Below are 6,817 nucleotides of genomic sequence, written 5' to 3'. Positions count from 1 at the left end.
TCTTGTTTAAGATAAGCTAGCAATTGATTGCTCTAAGATTTATTATAATTCTTTATATTCTTTGAGAATTTCCTACAATGAAATATGATCATAGCCACCAAAATTTTCACCTACACACACACACGTGCATGCACACACTATAAAATGGTATCTTCTAAACATGACACAGCCATTGCTGTAATGGACTCACAGAAGTTATGGCTACCTGCAGAAGATGTGCACAAAACCAAGCCAACCAACCTTTGGTGATATTTTAGATAAGAAACTAGACCATCATCCTTAATCTTACCCAAAGTAAGGGATTCCTACATGGAAAAAGAAAGAGGAATAATGTCCTGATCAGAGAGACAATAAGTTCTAACCTTTAGTTGTGCCACAGTTGGAAGCCACTAACTGGTTCTGGCCTCATGATGATGAGATTCAGTGAGTGTAAATATTCCCAGCATAGTCCTCTGTATGGAATTACCTTTGGTCCTGTTTTGTTTTTTCAAGATGATATAAAATACATAATTAATTTGGAAATATATATTCTCTTCAATAGGCTTCTGTGTCCCTCCCCCCTTCTCCTCTCCCTACCCCCCCTGTGTGTGTGTGTGTGTGTATGTAACTATGTATGTTGGTTATCTGTGAGTGTAGGTATATGTGTCAATCAGAGGACAACTTTCCATAATTTGGTTTTTATTTCCACTGTGGGTTCACAGGATTGTTAGGCTTGTATGTCAAGCACTTTTACCTGCTAAGCTATCTTGCTAGACTTGTTTTTGTTGTTGTTGTTGCTGTTGCTGTTGTTTTCTTGAGATTGAGTCTTGCTGTATAGCTCTGGCTGTGAACTCTTGCTGGTAAGTAGGGTAGGCTGCCCTGTAACTCACTCTAGTGCCAACCGTTAGTCTGTGTGCTCCAGGACTGCCCTGGATACCCACTGCATGGTGGGACATTTTGTTAAGAATGTTTCTACTGTACCAAGTAGCATAAGGCCTTCCAGGAAGTGAAAGATCTTTGCAAAGTCTAAAAATGAGAATCATAAAGAAAGTAAAACTCCTACTTACTGTGGCCATGTGTGTTAACCTCTAAGACAACTTCCCCCCATGTACTCCTTTTAAAAAACACTTGAAGGCCGGGAGAAGTGTTCCATAGCAGAAATGCTCTCTGTGCAAGATGGACAGCTTGAGTTCTGATATCCAGAACCCACAGAAAAGTTGGACTCAGTTGCATGTGTCCATAACGTCAGTATGCTTAGGAGAAGAGGTGGGAGGTGGAGACTGGAGAATCCTCCAGAAGCACACAAGCCAGTTAGCCGGAAGTACTCAGCATCATGGCAAACAGCAAAGACAGGTCCTGCCTCTAAGTGAGGTGGAAGGTGAGAACCGGTACCAGAGGTTGACCTCTGACCTCTGCACACAAATGTGTGAACACATAACTTAGTGTGTAAAAAAAAAGTGGAAAGCTTGGGGCTGGAGAGATGGCTCAGCAGTTAAGAGCACTTGACTGCCCCTCCAGTGGTTCTGTGCCCTGGCATATTGAAGAATAGGCCTTGGTATACAGCAGTCTAGGGTGAGAGATGGATAGGTCTCTAATGGCAGTGACTCCATGGGAGGGTGCCTACGCCAGCATTTGGAGTCAAGTTATTTGAGCATGTAAGCAGAGCAGCATCTCACACAACCATGGCCTCTCCTCAGGCACAGGTGCTTTTTAGCTCCCCCACAGGATCTCTGAACTCAGGAAGAGTTCCAAGAAAGGCCAACCCCCATGCTGCTAAAGAGTGGCCCTCTAATCCATGATTGGGAGCTGGCAAGACAAGTATTATCCTCTGGTGCAGGAGGTGAGGGGGCACCTCAATACTGAAGGCTCCTGCTGACCCTAGCCTCCTACACAAACTAGCAGAACCTCCAAACTTAGTCAGGCTGCCATTTGGAGAACTGAAAGACAGTTCTCCACCCACACTCCACTGTCATTCCCTTCCCCACATCCTGCCTTTCTGTGTTTATAACCCCTGTGTGAATGAATTACAATTTGAGAAAAAATAAATTATTTTTTTAAAAAAGAAAGAAAGTTCAGAAGATAGGTCCAGAGTGGGAATAGAAGTGTAAGGTGGCAAAGCTGCCACTGAGAAAAGACTTCAGTCCTGTAGGGTTCTGCACTAGTGTCCCACCCCCAGCTGCTCACATATGGAACATTATACAGAGAAAGACGACACTTTTTCTTGTTGAGGATCTTATTATTTGAAATCTTCTAGCTGCTGGACTGCCTTCCTAACAGTATCCCCCCCTCCCTAAGTTGTCTAACCACTTCATATTCAATATAATTTGGACTACCCAAATTACTCAAATTGAATCTAGAAAAGAGTAAAATCTAGCTTATTTTGCTGAATATTTAATATGAGAAAAAAAAAAAGAAAGACAGTTCTCCAGAGGCCATCGAAGAGTTTTTGCACTGCCTTCTTGGCTCTGGTTGGCCTGTGGAGGGATTTTGAGGCTCTGGCCCAGCCCAAGCGACTAGCAGGTCTTGGAAGATCCTGGGAACTACACAGAAGAGCCCAGGAATCAGCAGGGGCTGAGGGAAGATGGGTGAGCTTCTTGGCTTCAGTAGATGATGGGGCAGGTAGAGTGTGAACACTTTCTGGTACATGACCCCAGAGCCAAACTCTAGAGATGCAAAGGAAGGGACAGGTGGGCAGTGGCAGAGCACAGGGAGGGCCTTGGTCTGAGGTGTCCTGAGCTTTCTGATCAGGATTGTATGTTTATTAGAAAGGCCTTGGACAGATGAACCCTGAGTTACCAGCTGAGGAAGAAATGAAAAAACCCTCATCCTCCATGGACCACCTCCCTGGTCTCCTGTGAACTCTGTCCAGTGGCAGACAGGAAGTCTCCCAAAAAGTGGTCCCTGCCTCCTCTCCATGGGGTTGTCCTTGTCCGATCCGACTGCAGGGGCCCACAGTGGATGCACGTTGTGGTGCTGGTGCCTGCAGCCAAGAGCTGACAGGGTGGGGTCTTTGGCTCTAGCAGAAAGTGGTTCTAGAAACCCAGAACAGAACGGAAAAGGAGACGGCTGGGGACCAATTTCGGCTGAGGAACCAGAAGAAGACTCTGAGGAAACACTGGGCAGCTTGGAGGCATTTGCAGATGGCTCCTTGGGCAACAGAGGGGAGTCTCAGCCACACACGTGAGCATTCCTCCTGGGGCTGCAATGGTCAAAAGGGCAAATGGGTCTTGTAAGAAATTCATGGTAGATGATGCCTTTTTTTTTCTTAAAAAATAGTTTGTACAGTGAGCAGATTTCACACGAAGGAGCCTGAGGCCAGAAGAGCCGGTCCGGGGAGGAAGGCACTTCACACTCTCATGGGTGAGCTGGGCTGCTCAGTTCTTTCAGGACTCCATTCCGCTTGGTCCTGGGACTCAGGCTTGCTCCCTCTGGGAAGGACTCTGCCCCCGAGGAGTCTGTCTGCACTAGGTTCACAGGGTGGTGGATGGCAGCTTCCTCACTCCCCGCTGTGCCATGATGGATGACTCAATTGGCTTGAGTTGGGGCGTGGGTTTGGAGCTATTGAGTGCAGAATACATAGCTGCCATGGACCCCTTCACAAGCTGCAGGTCTTGGTAGGACAACTGGCTCTGGGGAGCTTGTCTTTCTGGGTGATCCATGGGTGCTGTAGGACCTGCTTGGCTGTGAGACGCTGGTGGGGGTCCACATGCAGCATCTTAGATACCAAGTCCTTGGCTGTCTCTGAGACCGTGTTCCAGTTTCTCCCACTGAGGGTGAACTTCCCGCTGCCGATCCGGGTAAGGATCTCCTCTGGTGTGTCACTGGGCCCGTTGGCAAATGGAGTGTATCCTGCCAGCATAGTGTACAGCAGAATACCCAGGCTCCATATGTCACAGCCTTCATCGTAGCCCTGACGCTTTAACACCTCAGATGACACAAAGTTGGCTGTGTAGCAAGGTGTCATGAGGAGCCCGTTCTCAGCCTGCAGCTGCTTGGCAAAGCCAAAGTCACAGATGTGCAGGCACTCGGGGTTCCCAGACTCATCCACGTACAGGATGTTACTGGGTTTTGAGATCCCTGTGGACGACCCCTTGAGAGTGCAGGTATTCCACAGTCTTGCTGATAGTGTGTAGGATGAAGCTGGCTTCCCAATCGGAGAAGAACTTCTGCCCTAGGATCTTATCCAGCAGCTCCCCGCCTCTCATCAGCTCTGTCACCAGGTAGACGTGCTAACCGTCATCATACACGTCTTTCAGGGTGATGATGTTGGGGTGCTGTCCATACTGCAGAAGAATCTCAATCTCTTCTGAGGGATCTCTCTTGCTCTTGTCGATGAGCTTGACAGCATACTCCATGTTGGTGGCCTTGTGGACACAGCACTTACACACAGAGTAGGAGCCCACACCGATTGTCTCCTTTACTATGTAGCCATCACTGAAAACCAAGTTCTTCCCGTGGAGTTGCTGTACCACCGAGTGCAGGGGGGCCTGCGTGGCCCGAGGTTTGCCGTCATCCTCCATCAGACCAGTGGCCACGAAGCTAAAGCCATGGAACAGCTGATGGGTGCCAGCACTAGGGGTGATGCCTGGTGAATCCCTGGGTGTGAGTCACTTGTGGATCCTCATCTGGAAGTGATCCCATGTCTTGGAACCTTTGCCACAAGGTGTTTTTCAGGTAGTGATTCTCAATGTCTTGGTAGGCATGCGCACTGGTCCTTTCACTTTCAGATTCTTTTCCTTTGCACCTCTGATCAGGTGCACCATCAACACAAATTTGGAAGTTAAGTTTCCAACACATGAACACAAACAACCATTTTACCCCAGGAACCATTATGTGTTGTGGGGGCAATTGTCTACTCTTACATTGACACAATAAAGGGGTGCTCTATATACCAAATAACACTGGCAAGGCACTGCCAGCTCCTATCGTTCCTTCACAGTAAAGTTTAGCCTGAAGATGGCCAGGACATTAAGTGATTAACTGCCCATTTTCCAGGAAGTTAATGGTATCCAAAGCCCAACAGAGCGCAAGACCATGTGACTCATATCCATCCTGATAGTGAACAGGGCTGGCCCATCATTTCTATTTCCTCTGAACCCTTAGCCAGCATGTGGCCCTGATGCCTCCAGCCTTCTGAGGCTGGCAGGACTCTGTCTGGTGCAACTATTCCATTCCCTGGCCCTGAACCTCTGATAGGAACAGGGGCTCTGTGAGGAGGCAGAACCACCTGGAAATCCATTCACAGGAGAGTGATCCAGGCCTGTCACTAGTTGACTGTGTACCTCTGGGCTATTTAGCTTGCATTTTAGCTTCCCTACCAGAAAATGTATCCTTGACTATCTGGCCGGCAGTGGGCACTGTGCTGACTATCACTGCCCAGTGCAGGGATGCTGGGTACTGCTCTTAGCAGCTTCTCCCTTCCAGGCCTCAGGGGCACCCCTCAGCCTCAGAGAGCAAGGCACTGATTTTCCAGGGCTGCCATGCTCACTCTCTTCCCCTCTTCTTGTTTAGTTTACCAGGTACTCCTATTTTATGCATTTGCACAGGGTGGCCAACTGGTGATGTGAGATGTTGCTCTCCCCCGCTGGCCACACACACACTCAGGACAGGTCTTTTAGCACACAGGCATATCCCACCATCTGACTGTAGCCATCATGTCTGGGTATTGCTCTTCAGTGCTTTCTAGGCCAACACAGGCCACCGGCTAGGCCTGGATCCTGCATCCTGCATTGTGTTTGCCCATGTGATCTTCTCAGAGCCAATTACTTGACAACCTTAGGGGTCAAATTCATGTTGTAGTGAGCAACCTGAGGATTTGCAAAGCGCTGCTCTTCCTGGGTCACCCAGTAGTGGCCATTAGGATTAGTCTCCTCCCCTAGCCCAGCAGCAGCCACAGCGGTGGGGAAAACCAACTGGAGAGCCCTTGCCATGCCTTTGCTGGCAGGTCTGAGATCCTTGACCTGTCTGTGCCCCTCATCTGAGAAATGGGTAACAGGGTATCCCCTGAGGGACTCTTGTAGAGATGAGACAAGCCATCATCAGAGCCTAGCAGACAGCAAACGATCTGACAGTACCAGTCTTTGTACCCAGATGTTTCCAACAGGGATTATGGGATACATGGTCCTGGGGAAGAGGCTCATGTGTGCTGAGCACAAAAGCATAGTAGACAGATGTGATTCTTGATGCTGATCAGGGAAATCTCACACAGACCTCAGAAGAGGGAGCATGGCTTACTGGTAGACCTTGAGAGCCTGATACCCAGCTTCAAGCACTCACCCGCTCCCTGGCCAACCTTTTGCAGCTATGTCCTACTCCTTGACCCTCTCCAGTACACAGCTGGATCATTTTAAAACAGCTCCAAGATTTGCAAAGAAGTAACTACGTGCCTTGAGAGTTTTCAAAATGGAAAACATAAGTATGTATTATGCTCATATCTGCTTGTATTATCATTTTAAAAATCGTGTGTACTGCATGCGTTTACGTGCACCATATGCAAGCCTGTGATCTGATCTGTGTCCACTCCTTTGCAGCTAAGTACTGGTCAACAACCTAGTGAATATATTAGTTTAAAAAAATGAATGGGATGCCCTGGAAACTGCTGACTAGTGTGGTCTGCTGTGCTTATGGCTTTAAGCTGTGCAGCACAGCATTCATTCTGCTAATCACATCACTATTTCCCATGATGCAACCAGGTGCAGTACTGTTCCTCAGTCTGATGAATAGGCCAGGTATTCCTTTGCCTGGCAGCAGGTCTAAACAGCTGCTCTGTCAGGAAAAGGACCTGAAAATGCATGATTCTCTCACTTTACAATTCCTACAGATTAACACAGTCAGGTGC

At 48.1% G+C, this 6,817-nt stretch overlaps 1 pseudogene; it reads right to left on the bottom strand.

The window, feature by feature from the left end:
- Positions 1 to 665: 665 nt before the first annotated feature.
- On the bottom strand, positions 666 to 6,751 carry LOC114632758 (annotated as a pseudogene).
- Between the last annotated feature and the right edge of the window lie 66 nt (positions 6,752 to 6,817).

This window comes from Grammomys surdaster, unplaced genomic scaffold, assembly GCF_004785775.1.
Source record: "Grammomys surdaster isolate TR1022 unplaced genomic scaffold, NIH_TR_1.0 421, whole genome shotgun sequence".
Lineage (NCBI taxonomy): Eukaryota > Metazoa > Chordata > Mammalia > Rodentia > Muridae > Grammomys > Grammomys surdaster.
The sequence above is the reverse complement of the archived record's forward strand: the minus strand, read 5'-3'. Positions and strand labels throughout refer to the sequence as shown.